Genomic DNA, 17,067 nt, shown 5'->3' with positions numbered 1-17,067 from the left:
GAGGATCCCATTTCATCAACAGAGTCTTCGAAAATCTGCTAAAAAGGAATGGAGTCACGCATAAAGTTGCATCTCCATATCACCCTCAGACAAGTGGACAAGTGGAAATCTCTAACAGAGAAATCAAATCGATTTACAAAACACAACCGGTGTAAATTGCAAGCATTGGTCTGAAAAACTCGACAATGCACTTTGGACCTATTGGACAGCATACAAAACTCCTTTAGGGACCACGCCGTTCAATCTTGTTTATGGAAAAGCATGTCACTTCCCTGTAGAGCTAGAGTATAAAGCACAGCGGGCTATTAAGGAGATGAACATGGACTTTAAGGCAGCTGGAGAAAGAAGAATGCTTCAAATGCACGAATTAGAAGAAATCTGTCATAATGCCTACGAAAACTCCAAGATATACAAGGACAAGACGAAGGCATATCACGATAGAAGGATCATACATCGGTCCTTTGCTCCAAATGACAGAGTTCTTCTTTTCAGTTCTTGCCTTAAGCTATTTCCAGGAAAGCTACGATCTAGATGGTCTAGACCTTTCACAGTTAAGGAAGTCAAACCGTATGGAGCACTCATTCTTTGGGGTAAGAAAGGAGATACATTTGTCGTTAACGGACAGCCTGTAAAACCATACCTCGCAGAAGAAGAAGGAAGAGAAACCAACATCCTTATAATACAACTAGGCCGCACCATGTCCTGAAAACGAAAGACTAGAGCTCTTGCTCTTGGCAGACCCACCAGGCTAAAGCATCATCAATGTCAAGCTAATGACTTTAAGCAAGCACTTAGTGGGAGGAAATCCACTTGGTATTTTACTTATTCCCTTTGATTTGTCTTTTTCTATTTTTGCTGCTTTGTTTTTGTTTTCTATAATTTCAGTTTTTTTAAGCGAACAACGAATAAGAGGTGAACAGAAATCACGAACCAGAAAGCACATCAAAAATTGTGAAACATCACCAGGTAAGTACACATAAACATTCCAAATTTCAGTCCATCATTATCCCATCCTCTCAAAGATTTCTCACACTAGGGGAAGAGTGATTTAAGTCTTGGGGAGGATGTTCATCCTTTACTAATAAAATTTAATTGGTATTGAGTTTGTGTTTCATAAAAGGTTTTCAAAACGGTTTTCAAAACAGGAACGCCAGAACAAAATCATGTGCTTCTAGACTTTACATGCTAGTTCTTTTGTGGTTAGTACTAGACTAGGCGGTAGCTAGAGTACTTGCACTACGAACTCCCACCAGAGGACTTCTATTCATGGAGATCTTTTCTGCCAGGATATACTAGCTCATTTCACTTGAACATAATCTTCACATCTAATTTTCTTATCATTGGTTTTATCAGGCATCATGATACACATCTAGGACATCTTAACCTTATTGTTACCACTCTTTGTTATCCTAGATGGCCAGTTCATCTTTAGCTGGTACCACACCCTTTATCCAAACCTTTATGTTCAATCCTCATGCATTCTCTCTTTACTTTATATCGACAGATATGTGCAAAAACGCTGGAGAGATAGGAGCAACATGGTTTTCAGTCACTCAAGAAGAAGACTGAAGAAATTTGGGAGAGTGGAGCATCAAGAATCCATCAAATCTTAATGGTGCCTCAGAAAGCTTGAATTTAAAGGTAAATTTCGTGCTTCCTAAGACTCCACATCCAAAGGCATTTACCCCTTTTTAAATATGTATATATATATATATATATATATAAATGAAAGGAAAGGAACAAAAAAAGCCTAAAAGAGTATAGGCTGGCCAAAACTATCTGAAGCAAAGGCTACAAGTATTCAATCGTGAGCATTGGTTTTAAACCTGGACAAAAAATCTAAGTTTGGGGGAGTCATGAGGAGAACCTGAAGAAAGAAGAATGTGACTGGAAATTGTGGATTTCAACAGCTCCACCCTCTCTTGCTGTTTTGCATAATGTCTTGTCTCTCCAGAAAAGGTAACCCTAAACGCTAAGAACCTCACCTTCTAAACAACCATTTTGAATACCTAGCCTTGATTTCCTTGCCAAACTCCTTTTGATGAGAACCACTGGAACTTTTGAATGAATGCTAAGAGCTAGTTGACTGGAGGATAGGTTTAAGTGTGTAGATTTTCGCATGACGGATCAATGGACTAGTTATGCTTGTGCTTTGGTGAGACTTTCTAGACCATCCCTGATTTGAGCATAATGACTAACTTTGGTTAAAAAGCATGGTCTCTGCGATTTTGTTAGTTCCTGCGATTTTCAAACCTCTTTTCCAGGTTCAGATCTTTGGTTTTGTTTGAGGACAAACAAATGTTTAAGTATGGGGGAGTTGATAACACCTGATTTTGACCACTTTTATGGATCACTTTTATGGATCACTTTTAATATCTTATGCAGTTGTTTTCACTCAGTTTTAAAGGTTTTAAATGATTTCCATGTTTTAGCATCTCAAAAGAGTTTTCAGGATATTTTGACAAAAGGAATGCACTTGGGAGCAAAAAGCATTACTTTGGATTAATTCAGAATGTCGGAAGTTTGGTAACAAACGTAGGCCTTCCTGCCGCCCGATCATCTCCAAATTTTGACACACGATATAGGAGACAACCAGCTTTCCAATACAAGTGGAAGCAAAGCAATCCAACGGTTAGATCTCCAGATATGGTCGATACACTGAAGACAAATCATCACAGTCAGAACCTCATCCGCGGCCAAAACGTCATCCGCCAGGGTGCGAAATTTTAGACCGCGGAAAGCTCAGTTCCGAGCCTCAGAACCCCATTTTAAAGCCCAAGTCACTCCCGTCATTATTCCTGCAAGCCCTAGGCGTTCCCGATGACTCAAAACACTATATAAACCCCTTTTAAGTCGTTTAGAAGGGTGTGCCACATTTTTCACCAGGAACCCTAGAAGAGAGTCACGCCCAGTAGAGGAGCCACCGAGAGGGGCAACATCGGACCTCCTGCTTCAATCTGTTCTTCGTTTCTAACCTTTGTCTATTTCGATTCTCTGCAATTCTAAATACTTTCGTGATGTTGAACTCAACTATGTCTCAGTAATTTCCCAGTTGGGTTTTAAGGGATTTTTCAAAGGGAATTTCATGTCTTGATCTTATGCTTTATTCGATTTAGGGTTCAAAATCTTCTAGGAGTTCTTCGTTCATTCTTGTTCCCTATTCTATTTCTGTTGCTAACCGCTTAGAAGTTGATCTCAGTAATTGGAGCCACGAGAGTGTTGTATCGAATTACCAGACCTAGAAGTGATCGAGCGAAATCGCTACAGGATAGACCCAGCGATTTGTGACTATTGTTTTACAACTCTTTTTTATTTCATTTTGCATTTAGATTTAGTGACACCAATCATGCTTAACACACCTAATCTTTTGCAAGAGATGGTATTAAACATAATTAGAAGCAAAGATAAAATGAAGAAATGATAAGAAACAGCTTTAAGATGATTAAATCCCTCAGGCTTCTCTTGATCAAACTCGTTTTTACTGAAAAGGAAATAAAACTAAGAGAGAATGGAAGATGTTTTAGGGTTTTTCCCAAAAAACTATATATAGCAAGGGTTTTGGGCCGGGTCAGCCCAGGACAAACTGGGTACTGACCTGGCTTCAAATGGGCAGTGTGCTAAGTGTGCGACTTGGTCAAGTGGTTCCCATCTCGAAGGCCTGAGTCGTACAGCCATGAAACCAGTTTTGTGCGCCTAAACTTCTTCAGCTTCAGCCGCATGCTTATCTCGGTCTGCTAATATCTGTACTGTTCAGGTCTTCTCCTCTTCAACTCGCACAACCAAGACGCATTCTGGAGAAGATATGTGTGCGAGTTGGTCTTGTTCAGTTCCAAGTCGCACACCCAACTCGCACAAGTCTGGGAGCAAGATCTTGCGAGTTAAAACCTTGTAGACAGAGCCGAATTTCATTCTCGGTTTAAAGCGCGAACATATGTACGGTTCAGGTTCTTTTGCTCTCTAACTCGCACACCCATATAGTACAGGTCTTGAATCATGTGTGAGTGTTGGTCTCCTTCACTTCCAAGTCACAGGCCCAACTCGGTCTGATTCGCGAACACATGTGCTACTTGGTTTCATCTCGGCCAACCCGCATGCCCAAGTCGCACAGCTTTTTGACTTAGCATCTTCTCAGCTCGGAAGTCTTTACTCACGCTCAGAATTGCCTTACCCGCATATATCCACTCGCAGCTGATTCCCAGAATTCAATCTCTAAGTCCAGCGAGTTAACCAAGTCGCAGAACCATCTCGCACAATCTAAGTCTCCTCGGACCACTTTGCATTCGGGAGAGCGTAACTTCCAGGATATGGATCCAAATGGCTTGATTCCAACTTCAGTGGAACGAGCACTCAAATATCCCAATGTTTTGTGAATGGGAAGTGGAAGGTTCCCCGGACGGCTCATCTCTGAAGTGCATTGAAACGATTAAAAAGAAGCTCTTGGACCTGTGTTTACTCCGGAGATGGTATCTTTCAGCACATATATCCAAACTGGATGATCTTAGATTTTCTGGCAATATCAATGAAATACCTTGAATCTTTATGAAGGCCCCGGCAACTGAATCAGACTGGAAAGGCATATTCACACGCAATCTTTGTGACTCATCGGATCGGTCTTGAAACTGTAGCGAGACAGGTGTGTCTTCCGGTGAGCTTAACTCTCAGTTCACGACTCCAAATTCAAGGATTCTACCTGTTATGGAACCGTGACCCGATCGTCTCCAATTTTTCTCCGGATCCTGTAGGCTGAATCGGACGTTAAGACTCCCCGGACAGGCAATCTTTCAGACATATTGGATTGCTCCGGAATGGATGCGAGACAGGTCTGTCTTCCGGTGGCCGTATCTTTTAGCTCGCTGCTCCAAATTTATCGATTGCAATTGTTATGAAATCTGGACTCAGTTATCTTGATCTTTGCTGAAGACCTTGGAGGCTGAATCGGCCAGAAAGACCTTCGGGTATCGTGATTACGGAGATGTATCTGCACCCGAGGTTTTTGGCCGAGAAACTTGAACAGCCAGTACATGTTTTTGCCGAGAGATCTACCCGCAGGATAGATTTTAGCCGAGAATCTTCGACCATCAGTACAGCATTGTTCCGAGAAATTCAAAATTGCTCCTCTACACCATATTTGATCATTTCAAGTCTATTTCTTCATCTGAATCACATTCTCCACTCCAAATAAGCTCCATAAGCACGTGTTTAACACTCCAAACCATGCAAAACTCTTTTGGACCTAATGCAATCTCTAAAGTCCTAAAATGATGCCTAAAGACCTAAAACATATGCAAATGAAACATGACTTGGACTTAAATATGTATACTAAATGATGCAATTTATGAATATATCAACTCCCCCACACTTATCCTTTGCTTGTCCTCAAGCACAAAGAACAAATGAGAGAGAGGTTGAATGCTCGGGAGTTCACATTTCTTAAAGAGAGAGGATAATCATCAAAAGAGTTCAACTCATGGTCCTAGTTACTAATTCTAAATTGCAATGCAAACTGGTGTACTCATAAAAACTAGCCATGCTAATCACTAAGTGAACCAAACTCAAGTGTCAATCTTCACAAGAATTCCTAACTCCAGCCCTTTGATATTCATTTAAGTATCATGTGGATCATTCTCATGCAAATCATGTGAACTCATTTGGCAGAGGGATAAGATTATGAGACAAAGATGATCTCATTCAAAGCTTATGGGTTCAATGCAGCTCAAGGGATTACTCAAGAAGGAATAAAACTTTAATAGAAGGCTAAGGGTAAAACGCAACTGATGCATACAAGAGTAGTATCCCATCTACCCAATTCCCCAAGTTGGTCTTTCACCTTAACTCTTAACCCATGAAGAACACACCTAAGCTACCCTTCTCTCAAGGCAATCATTGCCTTCTCAACATACTTCTCACTTCACTCTCATTCTTTCCTCACCAGGGGATTCATCTTTTCATTTTCAAATTCAGGCTTTGGGGTCTAAACCTTTCACTTAGCTCTTTCTCACTTAGCATTGTCTAGCCTCTTTTCTTTTCTCTTTAAACACTTGAGCCTTTTTGGCTTCTTTTCTTTTCTTTTCACTTAGAGGCTAGACTTTACTTTTCAAAATGCAAGAGCTTTCTTTCTTTAAACAACAGATCCCAAACCGAGATCTTTTCTTTTCCATCCCCTGGTTCTCATCTCAAACTCTCTCTTTTTCACTCAGTGTTTCCTAAGATCCCTTCCTAACCTACTCTAGACTCATGAGGCAGAGCTAGATCTACTTGAAACTCTACTCTTGTCGCCCTAAACCCAAAACTTTCTGTCAAGTTTATTCAGAAAAAGGACTCACATCATCTCTCACTAAAGTGTTTTAGGCTTCAAGAAAGGTTTGGGTCAAGGCAGGGAACTGTCTCAAAATGAGAGAACAGCTATTTGAGCTAGCAAAGAGTGGTAAAAAGGGATAAGAGAGCTCAAATATTTTGTGGTACCCATGAGTTCACAATGATATGTACAAACATGATAATTAGATTGTCAAGTTATGGTTTTCACTTTAAACAAGGCTGGAGTTAATCACAACTTGATCCAACTAACACAGAAGCATTGAGACACTAGTTCCAAACATGGTTCACTCTTGATTTCATACCAGTTTTGCAAGCAATAGAGAATTAATAACTAGGGCCATGAATTCAAGATCTTAAGATGATTCTCTCTCAAAGAAACCTATCATTACTCCCATGAAAGTGATGCAACCTATATGATTATGCAACTAGACTCAATCCTAAAAATGTGAATGCAACTAAAATGAACATTTTTGTGAAAAATTTTCAGAATTTCTATTTTTATGGTTTTTCTATGCACTTAGATGCAGACTCAAGTTGCAAATCAAAATAAGAACAAGAGAAAATATGATTAGTAAACACAAAGACTCTCCCCCACACTTAAATAACACAGTCTCTTGTATTATGAAAGCATGAGAAAGAGGAAAAATCAAACATGAAATGCAAAAGATAAAGAAAAAAGCTAAATTCTCATTTACAAGTGTTTGGAGTGATACCTGGTGTGGTTCTTATGCAAAGGGGGAGTAAGTGGCTGCACCAGGTGAGGCTAGACATCATTGGAGAAGGATTTGGCTTTGCTTGTCCTTTGTTGTACAACATGGACTTGTTTTGGACCGGACTCACACACCCAAGTCGCACATAAAGCTTGGCTTTCTTCAGTTTTTTAACATGGGCTGATCTCCTTCCTATCTCGCACACCCAAGTTGCACATAAAGCTTCTTGAAAGTTTTGGCCTTCTTTGTTGCTGCTACATGGCCCTAGAAGACACCAACCCGCACACCCATGTAGGTGTGATTTGCGAACAGGTGTGCTACTTGGATCAGGGGAGAACGGACTCGCACACCCATGTAGGTGTGATTTGCGAACAGGTGTGCTAGATGGGACCTGACCTTGTCCAACTCGCACACCCATGTAGCACACCAGGCGGCTCACCAGTTTTCATGCCTTAAGTCCTTCCTCAGCTTGTTCTCAGACTCCTTTTCACTTTGTCCTTAGACCATAGACCTGAAAACACTTCACAAAACCCATCAAAATATTCTAAAACATGAAAACGAATAGAAAAGATTAAAAAGAGCTATGTACAAGGACAAGCTTGGGGTGTCTCCCAAGAGCACTTTGTTTAAGTCACTAAGTTTGACTTTTCATACTCTGTTCTTAGTGAGGGAGATTAGGAGCTTTGATGCTCCTTGTCTTATCCATGAATTCAAGCATGAGATCCTTGTTCATCAGCTCTTGGACACCAGATGACCTTTTGTCTATGAGCTCTTGTGTGAGGATTGCCCTGACTTTAGCAAAAGGTTTTGATCCTCCAATGCCTTTAACTTTGTATTCCACAGCCCCACCAGCAAACTTCCAAGGAGTGAGAGTTAAGACTTGAGAAGAAGACCCAAGAGTGAATGGTTTGATGCTTGTTGGGCTCTTATCGTTGGAGTTTTAACTGTTTCCTTTGTTGCCACTAATCTCTTCTCACTTGGTGTAGGAGATAGAGATTCCAAACAAGCTTCATCATCACTAAAGAAATCCCCTTCAAACTCAAGATTAGGTCTTATTAAGGTCCCTTTCTTCTTCTCAACTGATGCAAGGGGTTGAGCTTCTTCTATAGTTCCAATACTCCCCACGTACTTCATCGCATAGTGTTTCAATTCATCAGAATCATCAGATATAACTCCACAAAACCCAGCAAGAGGAGGCTTAATAGGACAAGAGACTTCATCATATACCTTAGTAAGCACCACTCTTTGAGTATCAAAGTCCAACCTAGCTCCAGTGGTATTCAGAAAAGGAGTTCCAAGCAATAGAGGAAGCTCTTTGGTTTTCTTCATCTTCATTACCACAAAATCAGTTGGAACTATGCATTCACCAATCTATAGTAGGTAATCTTCAAGGAGTCCATATGGCTTCTTTGAGGATGAATCTCCAAAGGTAACTGAGATGGGGTGATGCTTTAGAGTTTTGATCCTTAGTCTCCCCACCATGTCTAAAGATATTACACTGATGCTTGATCCAGAATCACATAAAGCATTATCCACTTTCAAGCTTCCAAGAGAGCATGAGATGGAAACTTTCCTGGATTACCTAGCTTTGGAATAGTTTTGGGTTTCACCCTTGTTGAACCAGTGCTAGAGATTCCATCAGATGTCCTTCCTTGAATCATTCTCTGATCTCAGAATCATTCTTTTCTTATCAAAACAAACTGCCTCCCCACCCTTTTTTCTCAATGTCCTCATTGAGATCACAGAACAGGAACTCAAACTCATCTATGATGGCGTCCTCATCATCTTTTGTCAGGCATTTTTCACTTGCGATATTCCCATGGAGAAGATCCTCAATATCTTGGACAGCTGCATGATTCTCATCATTTGAGAGGATTGCATTGCAGTATTCTGTTTGATGTGAAACTGATGTCCCTGGTGAAGCCTCTTGCTGAGCCTGGTGGTTTCCATTACCACCTTGAACCTATTGCTCTTGATCCATACCCAACCTCTCAATATGCACAGCTCTTTCTCTTTGTCTTCTTGCTTGACTCCTTGTGTTCATACACCTGAAAACAGAGACAGCACTTGAAAGGTAATCAGTAAAACAAAAGAAAATGACTTGATCTCAAGAAGATCCAAAGCCTTAATGCTACAATGAATCCCCAATTGGCAACAGCGCCAAAATAATAGTAGGTTTTTAGCCTACTAAGGTCAATTAACCTCTTGTGTTGTAGCACTTGAGGGTCAATCCAAATGGAGATTATCTAGACACTAAGACTGTGAGGATTTATCTTAATCCAAGTCTAATTAAACAAGTTTTGGTAACAAAGTGATCTAAAAACCTAAAACAAACAAGAAACAAGCAATACTTTAGAACTAAACAGGCAAGACAAACAAGAAAAGACTCAAATTCAAAATAAAGAGAAAGCTAAACTTCAAGATGTGATCATTGATCAGGGTGCTTTAAATGTGAATTCATGATGCTAAGCAAACAATGCAAGACTTGTAATTCTTTAGTCTAGACTTCCAAATCAGATTAATTCATTCTCATGACAAAAATCCCTTTGTTAATTACCAATTCAAGACTAATTCCCATTAGATGAATAAGCAATCAACAAGCATAAGGTTCCAAGTCTAAAATGACCAGACAGCCTCTTTGTGCATCAAAATAAGAGCTAAGAAAGACTGAATCTTACACAGAAAGACATAGAAAGCAATCACATGATCTCTAATCCAATCAACTTAGAGTTTAAAGCTAGACTAATCCTCTCATGAAGGTATTAATCTCTATACTAATCCACTTACAAAACAAATTCCCATTTGTGAAATATGAACAGTAAGCATTAAGAACCAACTCTAATATGTCATTTATGCAATTAACAAACATCATCATGGCATTAATGCATAAACCCTTAGTTAGCTTTCATTCAGGCATTTCATCAAACACTTTTGGTATGAAAGACCCAGATTCTAGACCCAAGTGATGTGCAAGGATCTAGCATTAGGATCAGCTAACTAAAGAAAAGATAAGAGAATCTAAGCTTAAACAATCATTAATCTACATCTAAGCACCCTAATCTACACACCTAGAAGCTTAAAAGAAGACTACTCACTAATTATGCTTAACACACCTAATCTTTTGCAAGAGATGGTATTAAACATAATTAGAAGCAAAGATAAAATGAAGAATTGATAAGAAAAAGCTTTAAGATGATTAAATCCTTAAGATATCTCTTGATTAAACTCGTTTTTACACTGAAAAGGAAAGAAAACTAAGAGAGAATGGAAGATGTTTTAGGGTTTTTCCCAAAAAACTATATAAAGCAAGGGTTTTGGGCCGGGTAAGCCCAGGACAAACTCGGTACTGACACGGCTTCAAATGGGCAGTGTGCTAAGTGTGCGACTTGGTCAAGTGGTTCCCATTTCGTAGGCCTGAGTCGCACAACCATGAAACCAGTTTTGTTCGCCTAAATTTCTTGAGCTTCAGCCGCATGCTTATCTCGGTGTGTTCTGCGAATATCTGTGCTGTTCAGGTCTTCTCCTCTTCAGCTTGCACAACCAAGACGCATTCTGGAGAAGGTATGTGTGAAAGTTGGTCTTGTTCAGTTCCAAGTCGCACACCCAACTCGCACAAGTCTGGGAGCAAGATCTTGCGAGTTAAAACCTTGTAGACAGAGCCGCATTTCCTTCTCGGTCTAAAGCGCGAACATATGTGCGGTTCAGGTTCTTTTGATCTTTAACTAGCACACCCATATAGCACAAATCTTGAAGCATGTGTACGAGTTGGTCGCCTTCACTTCCAACTCGCAGGCCCAACTCGGTCTGATCCGCGAACACATGTGCTACTTGGTTTCATCTCGGCCAACCCACATGTCCAAGTGGCCCAGCTTGTAGACTTAGCATATTCTCAGATCGTCAATATTTACTCACGCTCAGAGTTGCCTTACCCGCATATCTGCACTCGCAGCTCATTCCCAGAATCCAATCTCTAAGTACTGCAAGTTAACCAAGTCGCAGAACCATCTAGCACAATCCAAGTCTCCTCGGACCACTTCATATTCGGGGGAGCGTAACGTCTAGGATATAGATCCTAATGGCTTGATTCTAACTTCAGTGGAAAGAGCACTCAAATATCTCAAACTTTTGTGCTGAAATCTTTAGCGCTTGGGAAGTGGAAGGTTCCCCGAACGGCTCATCTCTAAAGTGCATTTAAGCAATCAAAAAGAAGCTCTTGGAACAGTGTTTACTCTGGAGACAGTATCTGTCAGCACATAGATCTAAACTGGATGCTATTAGATGTTCTGGCAAGATAACTCAAAGAACTTGAATCTTTATGAAGGCCCCGGAAACTGAATCGGAATGGAAAGGAATTGTCCCACACAATCTTTGTGTTTCATCGGATCGGTCTTGAAACTGTAGCGACACAGGTGTGTCTTCCGGTGAGCTTAACTCTTAGCTAACGACTCCAAATTCAATGATTCTACCTGTTATGGAACCGTGACCCGATTAGCTCCAACGTTTCCGACAATCCTGTAAGCTAAATCGGACGTTAAGACTCCCCGGACAGGCAATCTTTCAGACGTATCGGATTGCTCCAGAATGGATGCGAGACAGGTCTGTCTTCCGGTGGCCGTATATTTCAGTTCGCTGCTCGAAATTCATCGATTCTAATTGTTATGAAATTTAGACTCAATTAGCTTGATCTTTAATGCAGACTTCGGAGGCTGAATCTACCGGAAAGACCTTCCGGTAACGTGATTTCGAAGATGTATCTGCACCCGAGATTTTTGGCCGAGAAACTTGAACAGCCAGTACGTGTTTTGGCCGAGAGATCTACCCGCATGATGGATTTTAGTCGAGAATCTTTGACCATCAGTACAGCATTTTGCCGAGAAACTCAAAATTGCTCCTCTACAACATTTTTGATTATTTCAACTCCCTTTCTTCATCTGAATCACATTCTCCACTCCAAATAAGCTCCATAAGCACCTGTTTAACACTCCAACCATGCAAAACTTATTTGGACCTAATGCAATCTCTAAAGTCCTAAAATAATGCTTAAAGACCTAACATTTATGCAAATGAGACTTGATTAGGACTTAAATATGTACACTCAATGATGGAATTTATGAATATATCACTCGGCGATCAATCCTACTTTGAGTAGTCTTTCCACTTCGTCGATGACAGCTTTAGCTCATTCAGGGCCGAGCTTCCTCCTCTTCTGCTTGAACTGTTTGAAGCTTGGGTCTACATTTAGTTCGTGACAGGTCACGTGGATGCTTATGCCCCGCATATCTTCCGCACTCCAGGCGAAGGTGTTGATGTTTTCCCTGAGGAAGGAAATGAGTTCGTTTTTCAGGGGCTCTTCTTACTTGGTTCCGATCTCGACACACCTCTCTGGATGCGCTTCGTCTATGCACACCGAGTCCACCGCATCGCATATTGGCTCGGCGCGTGTTTGCGGCTCTCCGCGATCTGTAATTGCTATAAGAGTTTGGAGAGATCGTTCACGGCTCTCGGTCCATCTTAAGCTTCTTGAGTTCCACATCAGCGTGTGCGTCAGTGACGGGATTCCTTAACTTGTGCTCCGTCAAGAAACACATCTGCGACTTCTTCAAATTTCCCCATATCGTCTTAATGCCTGTTGGAGTCGGGAACTTGATGCAGTGGTGATAGGTTGAAGGGATTACTCTCATGGTGTTAATCCATGGAGTTCCCATGATCATGTTGTAGATTCCTGGGTGGTCGGTGACTGAAAAGTCGACGATCTTGGTGACTGATCTAGCTACAACGGGAAGCCTGATTGTGCCCATAGTCATCGTTGTTTCTCCTGAGAATCCGGTTAGAGGCTTAGGGGTAGCCGTCACCTCGGAGAAGTCGATTCCCATTCTTCTAAGTGTCTCCCTGAAGATAACATCCACCGAGCTCCCAGTGTTGATCAGTACTCTTGTTACGTCATGGTCTCTAATCGTCAGTTCGATCACCAAAGGATTGGTGTGCGGCCTGTCTATTCCTGCCGTTTCCTCCTCGGCAAAACAAAATCACGGTATTTGGGAGATCGGTTAGTTCGGTCCAATTCTCCTTTGCTTCGGCTCAGCGTTGATAGGCTTTGATAGAGGACACCATTTCTTGGTATTCTGACTTTCCCCGGTTCGTGAATCCTAGCCTCCGTGATTCTTGGTGTGAATAGGGTTCTTTGAGTTTCTTCAAGCATTCGATCAATCTCCAGCTTTGCACTTATCGCATTATTCACGTCAGACTTCATGGCGCGTATCTCTGCCACTGTCTGAGCCATTGAGTGATGTAAGATCGAGGTGTGGGTGAATGATGGATCCTTGTAGCTGGCCCGATGGCTCTCTCTACTCGGACTAGAGGATGATCGAATGAAATAAGTTGGATGGGGATCAAGCAACTAGCCGCAATGGCTCTCTTTGCTTAACTGAATGAGTGGAACGCGTTGGCTGAGTAACTGGTGGATCGAAGGACGCACAAAGCTGATGATTCTAGCTTTGATAAGTCGAAGAACACAAGACAAGGGGCAGCCGCACAAGTCTCTATGCTCTTAGGGTTTTAGAAAGAAAAGTCTCTTTATTGATATTAGGTAAAAATTTGTGTCTACAAAGCTGCATATGGGACTTTATAAATAGTCCATCAGCTTTGACCTTCTAGGGTCGACAAACACAAAAAGGAAAGCATAAAACGCAACGGACTCGATGAAATTAAAAGGAACAAATCGGAAATCCTAGAGACAATCTATAAGGAAAAATAACTTAAGGACTAAAAGAACAAAACCTGCAAAACAGAAAAGGAAACTCGTTTAATGAATTTGAATTTAAATTCCTTACATTGCTTTAAGGCTGGCTCGAAGTGCGGTGTCTGGTGTTTGAGAGATCACAAGAGATGTTGGGCCGAGACAAGTCTTTAAAAGAGGCAAGGCGCCAACATTTGAATATGGGCTCGGTTCCTTGGTGTCCACGGTATCTCTATTGCTTTATGTATCTTGTGATTTCTTGGTCTTGTTGATCTCTTCTGGTGCTTCTAACATCATCATCATAGCCTCCACAGCTTCATTGAACTCCTCTCTCTTGTTCCTTGTTCTTAACCTGGTCCTTGGTGGCTCGGTCGTAGTTGGGATCTTCAAGTCTTGGAGTTGCTCGGTGCTCATAATTCCCTCCCTCTTGAGAAGGTTCTGACCTCAGAACTGGTTCACCTGCGTGAAAAGGTGCGAGATCAGAAACATTTAATCTTAAGGATATGTTAAACTCACCCTGCAGCTCAAGGCGGTAAGCATTAGCATTGATCTGTACTAGCACTTTGAATGGTCCATCTCCTCGAGGTGCTAGCTTAGACTTGCGTTGATTTGGGAACCTCTCTGGCCTCATGTGTAACCATACTCAATCTCCAGGTTTAAAGGTGATCTACAAACGCCCTTTGTCAGCTTGTTTCTTGTATTGTTCAGTCTTCTTCTCAATGTTTTCTTTAACCTTCTGATGCAGCTTCCGAACCAGTTCGGCTTTGCTCTATCCATCTTGATTTGCATACTCCAAGGGTGGGAACAGTGAGAGATCTAAAGGGGTGAGTGGCTTGAAACCATATGCAACTTCAAAATGACAAAACTTGTTGGCAGAGTGAGTATCACGGTTATAAGAAAACTCAATAAAAGGAAGACAATCCAACCAATTCCTTAAACTTTTACCAACCGTAGCCCTTAAATGGGTGGAGACTGTGCGGTTTACAACCTCGTTTTGACCATCAGTTTGGGGGTGGCAGGTTGTTGAAAAGAGAAGTTTAGTGCCCAACTTCCTCCACAAGGTTCTCCAAAAGTGGACCTTGGTGTCTCGGTCTGATACAATGGACCTTGGTAACCCATGTAATCACACCACTTCTTTGAAAAATAGATCAGCAGTTTGACAAGCGTCATTCGTCTTGGAACAGGGTATCAAATGTGCCATCTTTGAGAACCGATCCACCACCACTGATATAGAGTCATTGTTTCGAATTTTGGTTGCCCAAAAACAAAAACCATAAAAGATCTACCCATGGTAGGTTAGAAATTGGTAAAGGAGTGTAGAGACCGTAGGGATGTGACCTGGATTTTTATTTCATGCAAGTGACCCATTTTGAACAGAACCTCTCAACATCTTTCTTGATGTGCGGCCAAGAGAAGTGCTCCACAAGTATGTTTAAGGTCTTGTCTACTCCAAAGTGTCCCATAAGACCCCCTACATGTGATTCTCGGATCAACAACTCTCTTATGGATCCTTGAGGTATACACAACCATTTATCTCGGAATAAGAAACCCTCATGCTGATGAAACGAGCCTGCAACGGTATTGACACTGGCTTGTAAGATCTCTCCAAAGTCAGGATCCTCTTCATATTGATCCTGTATGTGCTCAAACCCCATCACTTTGGCTTTCATTGTAGTGATGACTGCATAGCGCCTAGAGAGAGCATCAGCGACAATGTTTTCTTTCCCTTTTTTGTATTTGATGATGTAGGGGAAAGTGTACTCCAGCCACCGCACATGCCTCCTCTTGAGTGATGTCTGTCCTCTCAAGTGTTTGAGCGTCTTGTGGTCAGTATGAATGACAAACTCCTTGGCTAGCAAGTAATGCTGCCATGTATCCATAGATCTCACAAGAGCGTAGGGCTCCTTGTCGTAGGTGGGGTAATTCAGCGTAGCACCATGTAGCTTCTCACTGAAGTAAGCCACAGGCCTCCCTCCCTGAGTCAAGACTGCTCCAATACCTAATCCTAAGGTATCACATTCAATCTCAATGGTCTTGTTAAAGTCAGGTAATACTAAAACAGGTGCATTAGTTAAATGAGCTTTGAGGGTTTGAAAGGCTTTATCCTGTGCCAGTCCCCAAGAGAATGCTATATCTTTCTTGATCACAGCCGTGATGGGAGCAGCTATTGTGCTGAAATCCTTGACAAAGTGCCTGTAAAAACTTGCCAAACCATGAAAGCTACGAACATGGCCAATGGTAGTAGGTGTTGGTCACTCTTGAATCGCTTTGATCTTCTCTTGATCCACTCGCAACCCTTGTGAGCTTACAACAAAACCTAAAAACACGAGTTCATCAGTGCAAACGGTGCACTTCTTGAGGTTTGCATAAAGACCTTCTTGACGAAGAGTCTCTAATACTTGCTCAAGGTGCTGTACATGATCCGCAAAACATTTACTATAGATTAAAATGTCATCAAAATAGACAACTACAAACAAACTAATGTAGGCCCTTAAGATGTGATTCATTAACCTCATAAAAGTGCTGGGAGCATTGGTGAGGCCGAAAGGCATAACGAGCCATTCATAAAGACCCTGCTTGGTCTTGAAGGCCGTTTTCCACTCATCTCTCTGCTTCATCCTCAGCTATTGATATCCACTGTGGAGATCCACCTTTTAGAAGAACGTTGCTCCGTGTAGCTCGTCCAACATGTCATCGAGCCGAGGTATAGGGTGCCGGTACTTGACGGTTATGTTGTTTATAGCCCTACAATCCACACACATTCTCCAAGTACCATCTTTCTTGGGCACTAGAAGAGCTGGTACAGCACAGGAACTGAAGCTGTATCCCTTAGATATCAGGTATTGAATCTGCTTCTCAAGCTCCTTTTTCTCGGTTAGGTTCATACGGTAAGCTGGTCTGTTGGGGAATAATCAAAGATGTATTCCATGCGTCTCTCCCATTCAATATAAGTATTGGGATCCACCTTTTCTGCAAAAGTAGGAGCCGTTAGCTTGACATCCATGTTTTCCTGTCTATTACCTTCATCTTCTCTGATTCGTCCGCGGTTGACAAGATCTCTGAGCCGTTGGTGTGCTCTTAAGTCAGGAGGGTCTTGTCTCCTTTGATTGTTGTTCGCATCTTCCTCCTCCTCAGCCATGTTTTAATCATCTCGGGAATGTTGCTGTTGAGGTGGGGGCACTTGAACTGGTCTCGCGGGTTCCCTTCTTGGCACCTCTAGACGGCCAACTCTCTCTTCCATATGGCCGAGCTGAGCTCCCATATCTTGACGCCTAGCCGCAATAGCTTGCAAGATAGTATCTTGGG

Source organism: Eutrema salsugineum, unplaced genomic scaffold, assembly GCF_000478725.1.
Source record: "Eutrema salsugineum unplaced genomic scaffold, Eutsalg1_0 scaffold_24, whole genome shotgun sequence".
NCBI classification, from domain to species: domain Eukaryota; kingdom Viridiplantae; phylum Streptophyta; class Magnoliopsida; order Brassicales; family Brassicaceae; genus Eutrema; species Eutrema salsugineum.
The sequence above is the reverse complement of the archived record's forward strand: the minus strand, read 5'-3'. Positions refer to the sequence as shown.